The sequence below is a fragment of the Cibotium barometz genome, chromosome 47 (assembly GCF_041138505.1).
Source record: "Cibotium barometz isolate CiBa-2024 chromosome 47, ASM4113850v1, whole genome shotgun sequence".
Taxonomy (NCBI): Eukaryota; Viridiplantae; Streptophyta; class Polypodiopsida; order Cyatheales; family Cibotiaceae; genus Cibotium; species Cibotium barometz.
Genome location: NC_141092.1, coordinates 6,914,566 through 6,931,519, shown reverse-complemented (window position 1 = coordinate 6,931,519; position 16,954 = coordinate 6,914,566).

Sequence of the window (16,954 nt, the reverse complement as noted above, 5' to 3'; positions counted from 1 at the left end):
TTTCTAAATCACTTTGGTCAATATTTGACCATTTTTAGGTCAGTTAAGCTAACTTTTTGGAACTAGACTTAAATGAGGAGAGAGGAGAGATGAAATATCTCAATTTTTATGAGTTTAAAACTCATTCAAGCATGTGAAATATGCACCTCCTTTAAAGAACTCCCTTTCCTTACATATGTGTCATAATGGAATCATTTTAATATTGCTCATAGTTTTTTACTAATAAACCTTGTACATTTTCAACTCTTCATCTTATGTGAAATATGCACCTCCTTTAAAGAACTCCCCTTCCTTACATATGTGTCATAATGGAATCATTTTAATATTGCTCATAGTTTTTTACTAATAAACCTTGTACATTTTCAACTCTTCATCTTATGTGAAATATGCACCTCCTTTAAAGAACTCCCCTTCCTTACATATGTGTCATAATGGAATCATTTTAATATTGCTCATAGTTTTTTACTAATAAACCTTGTACATTTTCAACTCTTCATCTTATGTGAAATATGCACCTCCTTTAAAGAACTCCCCTTCCTTACATATGTGTCATAATGGAATCATTTTAATATTGCTCATAGTTTTTTACTAATAAACCTTGTACATTTTCAACTCTTCATCTTATGTGAGCATTTACTCATTTTTGGATACCCAAAATATCTCATATTTTTAATATTGCTCATAGTTTTTTACTAATAAACCTTGTACATTTTCAACTCTTCATCTTATGTGAGCATTTACTCATTTTTGGGTATCTTCTTTTACAAATTGGATTTATCTCCTCCCTACACATGGATTGATGCTATTGGCCCATAGGAACCTTAATTGGACCATAATCCAAAAATTTCTGAAAATCTAGACCCTTAGGCTAAGGTCCTTTATACCCATTTCCAATTAATTCCAATTGCATATTGGAAAGTTCTTTTTGAATTTCTGTTTCAGGGGAACTTATTTTAATAAGATGAGATAATTTTCTATCCAAAAATATTAAAAATTTGAATATTCTCTCTCTAGAATATTTTCTCTCTCTAGGTTAGAAACAAGTCTTTTATATTTCTGAAGAGGGATTGATTACAGGGGAAGATGCTGGACATTTTGAGAGGCTGGGGAGGAATCTTACATTCTCTCCCACTTAAAAAACGCGAGATGTCCTCATCTCGCAAACTGGGGGTAATTTCGTAAGATGCAGAAGTATGAGACTGAGAGAAATTTTTTTAATTAAGATTAACCACCAATTAAAAAAATCTCAAGAGAGCAAGATTCAAGATAAGAACAAGATTTAAACTTTATTCATTCTCGGAACTTATACAGTAAAGATAGAAGAACTCTTTACACTTCCATAAGCCCGTCCATTATATGATCACAAAAGCAGCACTCACAAGCTGCACAAGTATAAGGTAACTCATCTATGGGAATAATTCTGTTGGTTATTGCCGCACCTATCTCAGTGGTATGAGGTGATCTAACAAAAGGACCTCTGAGAGGCAAGCCAAAAACGGGGTAAAGGCATATCTTCTCATGAGGAAGAAAACACGCCAGTAAGAAGACCCGCTCAGAAAACCCAGGATGCCTTGATCTCATGACGCAGTAGTATCGGGGACCCAAACCCAAAGCTTCAATAACCATGGCCAAGCGGACATTGTTACGAAAGTGCTGCTGACCCCAGGGTGTTACCCTAGTTATGTCTTGATAGGTCCGCCATTTTGTCTGCGCTACAGAAGTTCCCAAGTGAGGGAAAAGTGAGCGCTCATACTGCTCTATAAAATCTTTCTTCACAGACTCCCTTGCGTCTTGAAGGTGAGAAATCATCAAGGATAAAACTAATTCTTGTTGCCAAGCCATGAAGGAGATTAAGAAAGAAAGAAGATCGATGGAAGTAAGATTACTGTGAACGACAAGTAAAAGTTACGATTTATATAAAGGAAGGAGCTAGCGTAATTTAGAAGCCAACGGTAACTTGCCACTGAAGTTTTACCGTCTTTCCATGATTTAGGTTTAGCACATTTTTCTATAGAAGGCATTCAGAACTTTGAGATGAGGAGATAAAAGAAGTTCGTAAGCTAAATCACCTACTTTCTTTGGTCCACAATATTTGGGAGATAACTTCTTATACTTTCCAAGAGATAAAGAACTTCTTTTGGGCCGTACTCGAGACCAAAACCTTGATATCCAAAACATCGATTCTCACTTCTGAACTCGTTGTTCTGAATCCTTAAAACAGGTGGGACTCTTGAGAAGTATTCAGGAAAAAGGTTCTTCCTTTTTTAAACAGAATCTTTCTTTTATTTTAGAGAGAGAATAATTATAAGATCAGAAAGGGAGATTCTTACTCCTGTATACCTCTAAGGTTGGGGGAGGAATCTTACATTCTACCCCACTTAAAAGGTGCAAGATGTCCTCATCTCGCAAGTAGAGGACAACTTTTTTGCTTAATATCCAATTTATTCTGGGGTTCCTTATATTCCGGTCAACCCAACAGAATATGGGGATAAATATCCCTTATATAGAATTCATCATTAAATAACAATTCATTCAGATCATATCATTCATATCTTTAACACGATAATGGTCCATTAGACCAAAAATTTCCTTCTGAACATTCCTCCACGGAATTTAAGTTAAGCAAGTTCTCAATTTGTCATCCCTTAACTTGATCTACCGTCTCAAGAATTAACAGTAGCAATTTGACAACATAATCCACTAATCTCATAGTGATTTGCTGAATCATTTTCATCATTTATCATTACAGGGACTCGTCCCAATCATCCACATTGTGGTTTCGCTCAGCTTATTACATTTCAACCCATTTTCAAGGATCATCATTTTTCAATCAGAATCCAAATCAATTCATCAGTTCCCAAACAGAATTAAAAATCATATCAACCACATTCAAAATTATCATCTGGATAGCATTAACGCTTATAATTTCAAGTCTTAGATTTACTCGTATATACTGTCAGTAAAGAGCTGCAGTTATACCCTCGGTATATACGGATAGTCATGATACTCGAAACTATAAGGTAAATACCATCATGTCTAGGTCTCAAGCAAGTCAGGGTTCCATACAATTGCGGTACTTCCAATTGAAGACCCAATTACTAATTTACAAATTTCAATTTGAATTAACAATTTGTATGAATTATATCAAACAATTACAACCTTTTTGTGCGTCTTGATAAACTTTTGACATAATTTGCTCCTCAGATGATCTTATTGGAGATCTATGACTTAAGTCTGATAAATAGATTTTTCTTTATCCGATCGTCCGTAAAAAAAAAACATTTGTATATTTATATACAAGTTGCAATAATTACATAGAGTGGCTCGTCTCCAAAATTCAAAATCTCTTCGAGAGACGCATAAGACGATGGTACTGGGCCATAGTCATGCCCTGTTACATAAGTTCTCTAACTGCGAAGAGAGTTATTATTTTCTCCTTAGGGATAAATCGACTAAGGAGTCTATAAATTCGACATGAAAGTCTGAAATTTCGAGGTGTCGAATGATATAGAATGACACCACGCACCATTTTCAGCTTTAACAGGATCATAGTCAATGAGAGATTCTGCCACAGCATTGTATGGCGGTTGCAATGGGCGTGGACATATTGCCCTGCAAACCACTTATGTTGTATTCTCTCCACTGGGGTAGGAAAATATAAATCCGCGAAATGGCGTGCGAGTCTTGCTCGGCTTGTTTGAGTTGAAGCGGAAGAGATGAGATGCTCGAAGGCAAATGCAATCATATCTTGAGACTGGGTGAGGTCGGAAATACCAGATAAATGTGGAACTTCCATCTATAAAAACAATTTCTTTGATTAAAATTTCTTCATTAAAGAAGCTTACGGAATGAAAATACATTATGAAAATGCTGTTTCTGAATTCTTATTACCAATTTCAGATAAGAATTTAATTATCTTTATTAGCTTTCAAAACCGCTCTGATACCAACTGTGAGGTCCCTGTTCCCACCGAGCAACGGATTCGGGGTACTAGCAGCGGAAGTAGCACTTCTCGCGCGGGATAGGGGTCCCACACTCGGGGCCTCGCCCACGGATATCCGGGCAAGAGACTAATCCGTCGGTTTGTCCAAAACCGAAATCGAAAAAAACTTCCTTTACCCGGAAAGCACGGGCGATTCCACCAGGATAACTCTTTACTCTAACGTAGTCAAGATCATTACTGATCAAACTGATCTGACTGCACCTTTAACGGTACTTGGTCAAATCAATGAAGAACTTGCACTTGGATCATTGGGATCAACGCTTTTTTCCCCATCAAGAGGCACAGCCGTTGATTCCTATCCATAGAACAATTTCTATCCGGGATTTACTTCATCTATCGTAATAATAGAAATTAAATCTCGATTTACGGATCCATCAGTCCAGCCTAACCCCATCCGATCCCATGGGTTAGCCAACCGCCCAACCACTGTAGTGATGGGATCCAATTTGGAATTTGGTTAGGTTTTGTCCCGGGTACCAAGGAAAAGAGTTCCAAGGCCCCCTAGCCGGAAGTTCATGCAAACATAAAACTAGTCATACCACTTACACACCCAATATGAAATTGCCTTTTTCTTAGCATCAACTAGCTTTAAAACAATCCTTTAATAAAACCATTATGTCACTGATGACAATCCTCAAAGTCTCTAGTTGAATCCTTATTTCCAGTCATTCTTTCATCGGTATACTTATGGCATCATTGGCAACCAGAACGCTCACCACCTGTTCTCTCAGGGGCCTTTTCCATAGTTCCTAGCTCATAGTAACCGGCAATATATTCATATAATAGAATGGAATCTCCGTGGAAGATCAGCAAGATCAACCCACAGATCCATATAAAAGAGCCATGGACTCATCTGTTGAGGACCAGCAAGGTCAATCAACCAGATCCATGCCCGGTTTCAGAAAACAACTCTTACTCCTTGTTCCAATATCTTCCACGACGCACGTGTGGGTATCTTCGGCGACCCAGAGCCCGAGCACCGTATGGTCAGCACCCTCTAGGATCCTTCGCAGGTGACCTAGCGCTTCACTCATAGGCCGCTTCCTTGGTCCCTCATCCACAGTACCGGAAGCTCACCATTTAAATCGAGCCGAGGCTGGTCAAGACCTCGATCGACCTTGCTACGCGAGATGTCCTCCATTGACTCTCCGTCAGCAGTTGCAACTTTATCAGTTCAGTCTTCATGACCTTAATCCTCAAGACGGTCAAAATGCTTCTCCAGCATTCTTGACATAAAACAGTCATTTACAAACAGTCACAAATACAGTTTCTATAACGAACTCTTGTCTTTCCATATTATCCACTCTCGGACCACATTACTTATTCCACATTCCATTCAGTGTGTACCCGTTCTCATCCATTCACTCATATAAACTACATTATCTCACATACATTTTCATATTCATTATTCTACATACATATCCATGTTCGTACGTCCACATCATACATCCAATTTCACATTCATACATACGCATCTACATGCATACATCCACATCTACATTCATACATCCATACCTCCATTTCCACATCCACACATCCACCTTCATATTCATACATCCACATTCACATGCATACATCCATTTTCACATCCTCATTCATACATCCACATTCACATACATACATCCACATCCGTATCTACATCCATACATTCACATCCACATCAACATTCACATTCATACATATACATCTACATGTATACATCCACATTACATTCATACAACCATATTACATTCATTCTCATCCTAACACATCCCATATACATCTTAACACATCCTAACTCATCTTAACACATTCTATCACATCTCATACACATCTTATCACATCTTTTTACATCTCATACACCTCTTATCACATCCTATCACTTTCCATACGCATCTTATCAAATCTTATCACATCTCATACACATCTTATCACATCTTTTTACATCTCATACACCTCTTATCACATCCTATCACTTTCCATACGCATCTTATCAATTATTATCACATCTCATACACCTCTCATCACATCCTATCACTTTCCATACGTATCTTATCAATTCTTATCACATCTCATACACCTCTTATCACATCCTATCACTTTCCATACGCATCTTATCAATTCTTATCACATCTCATACACCTCTTATCACATCCTATCACTTTCCATACGCATCTTATCAATTCTTATCACATCTCATACACCTCTTATCACATCCTATCACTTTCCATACGCATCTTATCAATTCTTATCACATCTCATACACCTCTTATCACATCTTATCACATTTCATATCTTTTTTTTTAATTAAAAAGAGAATTCTTATATTTGATATAAGATTTCTCTACACATTTATTTATACATAAATTCCATTTAAGGAGACTAACACTTTCGAAATTAAAATCAATCTTTTATGCATCTTCTTATGCATAAATTCAATTTGGTAGGAAGTAACACTTTTAGAATAAAAGAATTTCTCTTATGCATCTAAGTTAAGCATAAAATCCATTTATGAGGAAAATCACACTTTTAGTATAAAAAGAATATCTTTTATGCATAACTATATGCATGAAATCCAATATGATAAAAGTAACACTTTTGATATAAAAATTTTTCCTTTATGCATACTTCTATGCATGAAAATTAAAAATGATAAAAGTAACACTTTTGATATAAAAAATTTTCCTTTATGCATACTTCTATGCATGAAAATTAAAAATGATAAAAGTAACACTTTTGATATAAAAATTTTCTTTTATGTATACTTCTATGCATGAAAATTAAAAATGATAAAAGTAACACTTTTGATATAAAAAATTTTCTTTTATGCATACTTCTATGCATGAAAATTAAAAATGATAAAAGTAACACTTTTGATATAAAAATTTTCTTTTATGCATACTTCTATGCATGAAAATTAAAAATGATAAAAGTAACACTTTTGATATAAAAATTTTCTTTTATGCATACTTCTATGCATGAAAATTAAAAATGATAAAAGTAACACTTTTGATATAAAATTTTTTCCTTTATGCATACTTCTATGCATGAAAATTAAAAATGATAAAAGTAACACTTTTGATATAAAAAAATTTTCTTTATGCATACTTCTATGCATGAAAATTAAAAATGATAAAAATAACACTTTTGATATAAAAATTTATCCACTATGCATACTTCTATGCATGAAATAAAAATGGTAAAAATAACACTTTTGATATAAAAATTTATCCATTACGCATACTTCTATGCATGAAATAAAAATGATAAAAATAACACTTTTGATATAAAAATTTATCCATTATGCATACTTCTATGCATGAAATAAAAATGGTAAAAATAACACTTTTGATATAAAAACTTATCCTTTATGCATGATATTAAAATTCAATTTCTCCATGATTGTAATGAAATTCTTTCAATTAATCTAGGATGATAATTCCTAGAATATGGTAGGAAGTCCTCTTTTTATGCTTTGAATGAAATTATTTTATGCATAATTTTTATAAAAATTTTGCCATAGCTCCGCTGCTATGACTGATAAATCTCAATTTTTCTAAGGGATAATGCTTATCATTAAGGAAATAATTAAATTGATCTCTAATTGGATTATTAATCCATAATGGATTGAATCATCAATATACATAAACTAAAAGCATAGAAAAAAGCCATTAATTTGACCTCAAGCATAGCTTAATCTTGGGTTAAGGAAAAGCTTTATGAAAAGCTTGATTTGGATTGAGAACGGGTCATGAGTATGACCATTTCTTGAGTGAGAGAGAGAATTTACATAAAAATCATTAGAATTTAAACATAAATGAAAATTAACTTCAATAGCATTTATTAAATTATGTAACTCTTCACTACTATTCAAACTTCAATAGCATTTAAAAAAAACCATACCAATTAAACTTCTCAAGCTTGAGAGGGTTGAGAAGAGAGAAACATTGATAAATTATAGAAAGATCAATATTCACTAATTACCTTACAACTTGCTTGATTCTTTGTTCACGGTAGAGGCCCCCAACCAATCAATTGGTTAAGTATGTTGATGGAGCCACTAATGGGGATTGAAGAAAGAGGGAAGCTCCAAAAACTAGTGAATTATTAAATGAATTCACAGTTCTTGGCTTAGGTGGAGTAGAGTAACGATGCATAAACTCTATATATTTTTCAACAAGGGGGAGGCTTCTATTTATAGGAAAAATTGAGCTCCTAACCAAACAAACTGATTCTAGAATTTTCTAAATCAGTTTGGTCAATATTTGACCATTTTTAGGTCAGTTAAGCTAACTTTTTGGAACTAGACTTAAATGAGGAGAGAGGAGAGATGAAATATCTCAATTTTTATGAGTTTAAAACTCATTCAAGCATGTGAAATATGCACCTCCTTTAAAGAACTCCCTTTCCTTACATATGTGTCATAATGGAATCATTTTAATATTGCTCATAGTTTTTTACTAATAAACCTTGTACATTTTTAACTCTTCATCTTATGTGAAATATGCACCTCCTTTAAAGAACTCCCCTTCCTTACATATGTGTCATAATGGAATCATTTTAATATTGCTCATAGTTTTTTACTAATAAACCTTGTACATTTTCAACTCTTCATCTTATGTGAAATATGCACCTCCTTTAAAGAACTCCCCTTCCTTACATATGTGTCATAATGGAATCATTTTAATATTGCTCATAGTTTTTTACTAATAAACCTTGTACATTTTCAACTCTTCATCTTATGTGAAATATGCACCTCCTTTAAAGAACTCCCCTTCCTTACATATGTGTCATAATGGAATCATTTTAATATTGCTCATAGTTTTTTACTAATAAACCTTGTACATTTTCAACTCTTCATCTTATGTGAGCATTTACTCATTTTTGGATACCCAAAATATCTCATATTTTTAATATTGCTCATAGTTTTTTACTAATAAACCTTGTACATTTTCAACTCTTCATCTTATGTGAGCATTTACTCATTTTTGGGTATCTTCTTTTACAAATTGGATTTATCTCCTCCCTACACATGGATTGATGCTATTGGCCCATAGGAACCTTAATTGGACCATAATCCAAAAATTTCTGAAAATCTAGACCCTTAGGCTAAGGTCCTTTATACCCATTTCCAATTAATTCCAATTGCATATTGGAAAGTTCTTTTTGAATTTCTGTTTCAGGGGAACTTATTTTAATAAGATGAGATAATTTTCTATCCAAAAATATTAAAAATTTGAATATTCTCTCTCTAGAATATTTTCTCTCTCTAGGTTAGAAACAAGTCTTTTATATTTCTGAAGAGGGATTGATTACAGGGGAAGATGCTGGACATTTTGAGAGGCTGGGGAGGAATCTTACAATGTATTTCATAGAAATATGTGCCAAATCCAAATCATGGAAAGACGGTAAAACTTCAGTGGTAAGTTACCGTTGGCTTCTAAGTTACGCTAGCTCCTTCCTTTATATAAGTCGTAACTTTTACCTGTCGCTCACAGTAATCTTACTTCCATCGATCTCCCTTCTTCTTAATCTCCTTCATGGCTTGGCAACAGGAATTAGTTTTATCCATGATGATTTCTCACCTTCAAGACGCAAGAGAGTCTATGAAGAAAGATTTTATAGAACAGTATGAGCGCTCACTTTTTCCTCACCTACTAGGAACTTCTGTAGCTCAGACCAAATGGCGGACCTATCAAAACATAACTAGGGTAACACACTGGGGTCAGCAGCACTTTCGTAACAATGTCCGCTTGGCCATGGTTATTGAAGCTTTGGGTTTGGGTCCCCGATACTACTGCGTCATGAGATCAAGGCATCTTGGGTTTTCTGAGCGGGTCTTCTTACTGGCGTGTTTTCTTCTTTATGAGAAGATATGTCTTTACCCCGTTTTTGGCTTGCCTCTCAGAGGTCCTTTTGTTACATCACCTCATACCACTGAGATACGTGCGTTAATAACCAGTAGAATCATTCCCATAGATGAGTTACCCTATACTTGTGCAGCTTGTGAGTGCTGCTTTTGTGACCATATGATGGACGGGCTTATGGAAGTGTAAAGAGTTCTTCTATCTTTACTGTATAAGTTCTGAGAATGAATAAAGTTTAAATCTTGTTCTTATTTTGAATCTTGCTCTCTTTAAGACTTTTCTTGGTGGTTAATCTTGATTAAAATTTTTCTCTAAGTCTCATATTCGTGCATCTTGCAAAATTATCCTAGTTTGCGAGATGAGGACATCTCGCATTTTTTAAGTGGGGTAGAATGTAAGATTCCTCCCCCAACCCCCTTTTTGATGTCTAGTATCTTCCCCTGTAATCAATCCCTCTTCAGAAATATAAAGACCTTGTTTCTAACCGTTTTAGCCTAGAGAGAGAAAATTATTCTAGAGAGAGAATATTCAAATTATGAATATTTTTGGATAGAAAAATAACTCATCTTATTAAAATAAGTTTTCCTGAAACAGAAATTCAAAAATAATTTTCCAATGTGCAATTGGAATTAATTGGAAATGGGTATAAAGGACCTTAGTCTAAGGGTCTAGATTTTCAGAAATTTTTGGATTATGGTCCAATTAAGGTTCCTATGGGCCAATAGCATCAATCCATGTGTAGGGAGGAGATAAATCTAATTTGTAAAAGAAGATACCCAAAAATGAGTAAATGCTCACATAAGGTGAAGAGTTGAAAATGTACAAGGTTTATTAGTAAAAAACTATGAGCAATAAAATTTTGACACATATGTAAGGAAAGGGAGTTCTTTAAAGAAGATGCATATTTCACATAAGATGAAGAGTTGAAAATGTACAAGGTTTATTAGTAAAAAACTATGAGCAATAAAATTTTGACACATATGTAAGGAAGGGGAGTTCTTTAAAGAAGGTGCATATTTCACATAAGATGAAGAGTTGAAAATGTACAAGGTTTATTAGTAAAAAAACTATGAGCAATAAAATTTTGACACATATGTAAGGAAGGGGAGTTCTTTAAAGGAGGTGCATATTTCACATGCTTGAATGAGTTTTAAACTAAAAAATAATGTAATATTTTTATCTCTCATCTCTCTTGAACCAAACCAAATCAAAATGGAACCAAATCGAATCAAAAAGTAGCCAAACTAGATCCAAATCTAGTCCAAATTCAACCAAACTGACTTGGTTAGGAGCTCAATTTTTCCTATAAATAGAAGCCTTCCCTTGTTGAAAAAAATATAGTGTCTTATGCATTGTTACTCTACTCCACCTAAGCCAAGAACTGTGAATTCTTTAATAATTCACTAGTTTTTGATACTTCTCCCTTTCTTTAATCCCCATTGGTGGCTCCATCAACATACTAAACCAATTGATTGGTTGGGGGCCTCTACCGTGAACAAAGAATCAAGCAAATTATAAGATAAGTATAGTGAATTTTGATCTTTTCTATAATTTCTCAATGATTCTCTCTTCTCAATCCCTCTCAAGCTTGAGAAGCTTAATTGGTATGGTTTTTGAAATGCTATTGAAGTTAATTAATTAATGATAGTAAAGAATTACATAAAATTCTATTTATATTTAATTCTAATGGTTTTTCTCTCTCTCACTTAAGAAATGGTCATACTCATGAACCATTCTCAATCCAAATGAAGCTTTTCATAAAGCTTTTCCTTAATCCAAGATTAATCTATGCTTGAGAACAAATTAATAGTTTTTTTATCTATGCTTTTAGTTTATGACTATTTTGATTTAATCCATTAAGGGTTAATGATCCAATTAGGGATCATTCTAATCATTCCCTTAAAGATAAGCCTTATCTTTAAAATAATTGAGATTTATCAGTTATAGTAGCGAAGCTATGGCAAAATTTTATAAAAATTTACACATAAAATAATTTCATTCAAAGCATGAAAAGAGGACTTCCTACCATATTCTAGGAAGTATCATCCTAGATTAATTAAAAGAATTTTATTGTAATCATGGAGGTGTGGAGGTATGCATGTAGATGTAGATGTATAGATGTGGATGTGAATGGAGATGTAGATGTATGCATGTAGATGTAGATGTATAGATGTGGATGTGAATGGAGATGTGGATGTATGCATGTAGATGTAGATGTATAGATGGGGATGTGAATGGAGATGTGGAAGTATGCATGTAGATGTAGATGTATAGATGGGGATGTGAATGGAGATGTGGAAGTATGCATGTAGATGTAGATGTATAGATGTGGATGTGAATGGAGATGTGGAGATGTGGATGTGAATGGAGATGTGGATGTATGCATGTAGATGTAGATGTATAGATGTGGATGTGAATGGAGATGTAGATATATGCATGTAGATGTAGATGTATAGATGTGGATGTGAATGGAGATGTGGATGTATGCACGTAGATGTAGATGTATAGATGTGGATGTGAATGTGGAGGTGGATGTATGCATGTAGATGTAGATGTATGGATGTGAATGTGAATGTGGATGTGGAAGTATGCATGGAGATGTGGATGTATGCATGTAGATGTAGATGTATGGATGTGAATGTGAATGTGGATGTGGATGTATGCATGGAGTTGTGGATGTATGCATGTAGATAGGAATGTATGCATATAGAGGTGGATGTATCGATGTGAATGTGGATATAGATGTGGATATATGTATGGATGTGAATATATGATATGTGATGTGAAGGACTCTGAAGTGAGGAGATGGAAAATGATGTGATTGGATGAGTACACATATAAATGGAATGTGGAATAAGTAATGTGGGTTGATGAGGGATAATGTGGAAAAATGAGAGTTAATATACAAACTGAATTTGTAAACTGTTTGTAAATGCTGTTTGTAAATGATTGTTTTATGTCATGAATGCTGGGGAAGCATTTTGGCCGTCTTGTGATTAAGGTCGTGATGATAAAGTTGCAACTGCTGACGGAGAGTCAATGAAGGACGTCTCGCGTAGCAAGGTCAGCCGAGGTCTTGACCAGCCTCCATGCGATTAAAATGGTGAGCTTCCGGTACGGTGAATGAGGGGCCAAGGAAGCGGCCTATGAGTGAAGCGCTAGGTCACCTGCGAAGGATTGTAGAGGGTGCTGACCATACGGTGCTCGGGCTCTGGGTCGCCTAGGATACCCACGCGTGCGTCGAGGAAGATATTGGAACAAGAGTAGGAGTTGTTTTCTGAAATCGGGCATGGATCTGGTTGATTGACCTTGCTGGACTTCAATGGATGAGTGTATGGCTCTTTATATGGATCTGTTGGTTGATCTTGCTCATCTTCATCTTGATAAGTGATTATATTGCCGAGTATTATGGGCTAGGAACTAGGAAACGGCCCCTGAGTGGACAGGTGGTGAGCGTCCTAGTTGCCAATGATGCCATAGATACTCTGATGAAGGAATGATGGAAAAAATTAAGAATCAACTGGATAAATTGGAAGATGGTGATCAGTGATACTATGGTTTTATTAAAGGATTGTTTTAAACTGGTTGAATCTGTGAAAAGACAATTTCATATTGGGTGTGTGAGTGGTGTGACTAGTTTTATTTTTGCATGAACAGCCGGCTAGGGGGCCTTGGAACTCTTTTCCTTGGTACCCGGGACAAAACCTAACCAAATTCTTAATTGGATCCCATTACTACAAGGGTTGGGCGGTTGGCTAACCCAAGGGATTGGATGGGGTTAGGCTGGACTGATGGATCCGTAAATCGAGACTCAAACTTTTGTTTTTACGATAGATAAAATAAATCCCGGAGAGTAACTGTTCTATGGATAGGAATCAACGGCTGTGCCTCTTGAATGGGGAAAAAAGCGTTTATCCCAATGATCCAAGTGCAAGTTTCTTCCTTGATATGACCAAGTATCTTATAGATGTAATTGGATCAGTTCGATCAGAAATGATCTTGACTACGTTAGAGTAAAAAGTTATCCTGGTGGAATCGCCCGTGCTTTCCGGTAAAGGAAGTTTTTCTGGGTTCAGTTTTGGAACAACCGACAGATTAGTCTCTTATCCGGATATCCATGGGCGAGGCCCGAATGTGGGACCCCTGTCCCGCGCGAGAAGTGCTACTTCCACTGCTAGTATCCCGAATCTGTTACTCGGTGGGAACAGGGATCTTACAGTTGGTATCAGATCATTTGGTTAATAAAGATCAACTAAGAAGACAAATATGTCAAAAATTTATCAAGAAACACAAAAAGGTTATAATTGTGTGATATAATTCATACAATTTGATATTCAAACTGAAATTCATAATTTGGTAATTGGGTCTTCAGATGGAAGTACCACAATTATATAGAATCCCTGACTTGCTTCAGGCCTAGACATGATAGTATTTACCTTATAATTCCAAGGGCCGTGACTACCCGTATATACCGAGAGTATACTGCAGCTCTTTACTGACAGTATATACGAGTAAATCTAAGACTTGAAATTATAAGGGTTAATGCTATCCAGATGATGATTTCGAATGTGATTAATATGATTTTTAATTCTATTTGAGAATTGATGAATTGATTTGGATTCTGATTGAAAAATGATGATTTCTGAAATTAGTTGAAATATAATAATCTGAACAAAACCACAATAAGGATTAATGGGATGAGTCCCTGTGATGATATTCATAACTAGAATGATGAAAATGATTTCAGCAAATCACTATGAGATTAGTGGGTTGTGCTGTCAAATTGTTACTGTTAACACTTGACCGGTAGATCAAGTTAAGGGATGACAAATTGAGAACTTACTTGACTGAAATTTCCGTGGAGGAATGTTCAGAAGGAAATTTTTCGGTCTAATGGACCATTATCATGTTAAAGATATGAATGATATGATCTGAATGAATTGTTATTTAATGATGAGTTCTATATAAGGGATATTTATCCCAGTATTCTGTTGGGTTGACCAGAATATAAGGAACCCCAGAATAAAATTGAATCTTAAGAAAAAGAGTTGTCCTCTACCTTACGAGATGAGGACATCTCGCACTTTTCAAGTGGGGTAGAATGTAAGATTCTTCCCCCAGCCTTCGAGGTATACAGGAGTAAGAACCTCCCTTTCTGATCTTATAATTATTCCCTCTCTAAAATAAAAGAAAGATTCTGTTTAAAAAAGGAAGACCCTCTCCCTAGAATACTTCTTAGGAGTCACGCCTGTTTTAAGGATTCAGAACAATGAGTTCAGAAGTAAAAATCGGTGTTTTGGATACCAAGGTTTTGGTTTTCATTCGAGTACAACCCAAAAGAAGTTCTTTATTCTCTTGGGGAGTATAAGAAGTTATCCCCCAGATATTATGGGCCTTATATCTGAATTCAATGAAAGTAGCTGACTTAGCCTACAAGCTTCTTTTACTTCCTCATCTCAAAGTTCTTAATGTATTTCATAGAAATATGTGCCAAACCCAAATCATGGAAAGACGGTAAAACTTCAGTGGTAAGTTACCGTTCGCTTCTAAGTTACGCTAGCTCCTTCCTTTATATAAGTCGTAACTTTTACCTGTCGCTCACAGTAATCTTACTTCCATCGATCTCCCTTCTTCTTAATCTCCTTCATGGCTTGGCAACAAGAATTAGTTTTATCCATGATGATTTCTCACCTTCAAGACGCAAGAGAGTCTGTGAAGAAAGATTTTATAGAACAGTATGAGCGCTCACTTTTTCCTCACCTAGGAACTTCTGTAGCTCAGACCAAATTGTAAGATTCCTCCCCCAGCCTTAGAGGTATACAGGAGTAAGAATCTCCCTTTCTGATCTCATAATTATTCTCTCTCTAAAATAAAAGAAAGATTCTGTTTAAAAAAGGAAGAACCTTTTCCTGAATACTTCTCAAGAGTCCCACTTGTTTTAAGGATTCAGAACAACGAGTTCAGAAGGGAGAATCGATGTTTTGGATATCAAGGTTTTGGTCTCGAGTACGGCCCAAAAGAAGTTCTTTATCTCTTGGAGAGTATAAGAAGTTATCTCCTAGATATTGTGGACCAAAGAAAGTAGGTGATTTAGCTTACGAACTTCTTTTATCTCCTCATCTCAAAGTTCTGAATGCCTTCTATAGAAAAATGTGCCAAACCCAAATCATAGAAAGACGGTAAAACTTCAGTGGCAAGTTACCGTTGGCTTCTAAGTTACGCTAGCTCCTTCCTTTATATAAATGGTAACTTTTACTTGTCGTTCACAGTAATCTTACTTCCATTGATCTTCTTTCTTTCTTAATCTCCTTCATGGCTTGGCAACAAGAATTAGTTTTATCCATAATGATTCCTCACCTTCAAGACGCAAGTGAGTCTGTGAAGAAGGATTTTATAGAACAGTATGAGCGCTCACTTTTCCCTCACTTGGGAACTTCTGTAGCGCAAACAAAATGGCGGACCTATCAAGACATAACTAGGGTAACACCCTGGGGACAGCAGCACTTTCGTAACAATGTCCGCTTGGCCATGGTTATTGAAGCTTTGGGTTTGGGTCCCCGATACTACTGCGTCATGAGATCAAGGCATCCTGGGTTTTCTGAGCGGGTCTTCTTACTGGCGTGTTTTCTTCCTCATGAGAAGATATGCCTTTACCCCGTTTTTGGCTTACCTCTCAGAGGTCCTTTCGTTAGAACACCTCATACCACTGAGATAGGCGCAGCAATAACCCACAGAATCATTCCCATAGATGAGTTACCTTATACATGTGCAGCTTGTGAGGACTGCTTTTGTGACCATATGATGGACGGGCTTATGGAAGTGTAAAGAGTTCCTCTATCTTTACTGTATAAGTTCCGAGAATGAATAAAGTTTAAATCTTGTTCGTATTTTGAATCTTGCTCTCTTTAAGACTTATCTTGGTGGTTAATCTTGATTAAAATTTTTCTCTAAGTCTCATATTCGTGCATCTTGCGAAATTATCACAAGTTGCGAGATGAGGACATCTCGCGTTTTTTAAGTGGGGTAGAATGTAAGATTCCTCCCCCAACCCCTTTTTAACTGTAAGATCCCTATTCCCACCGAGCAACGGATTCGGGGTACTAGC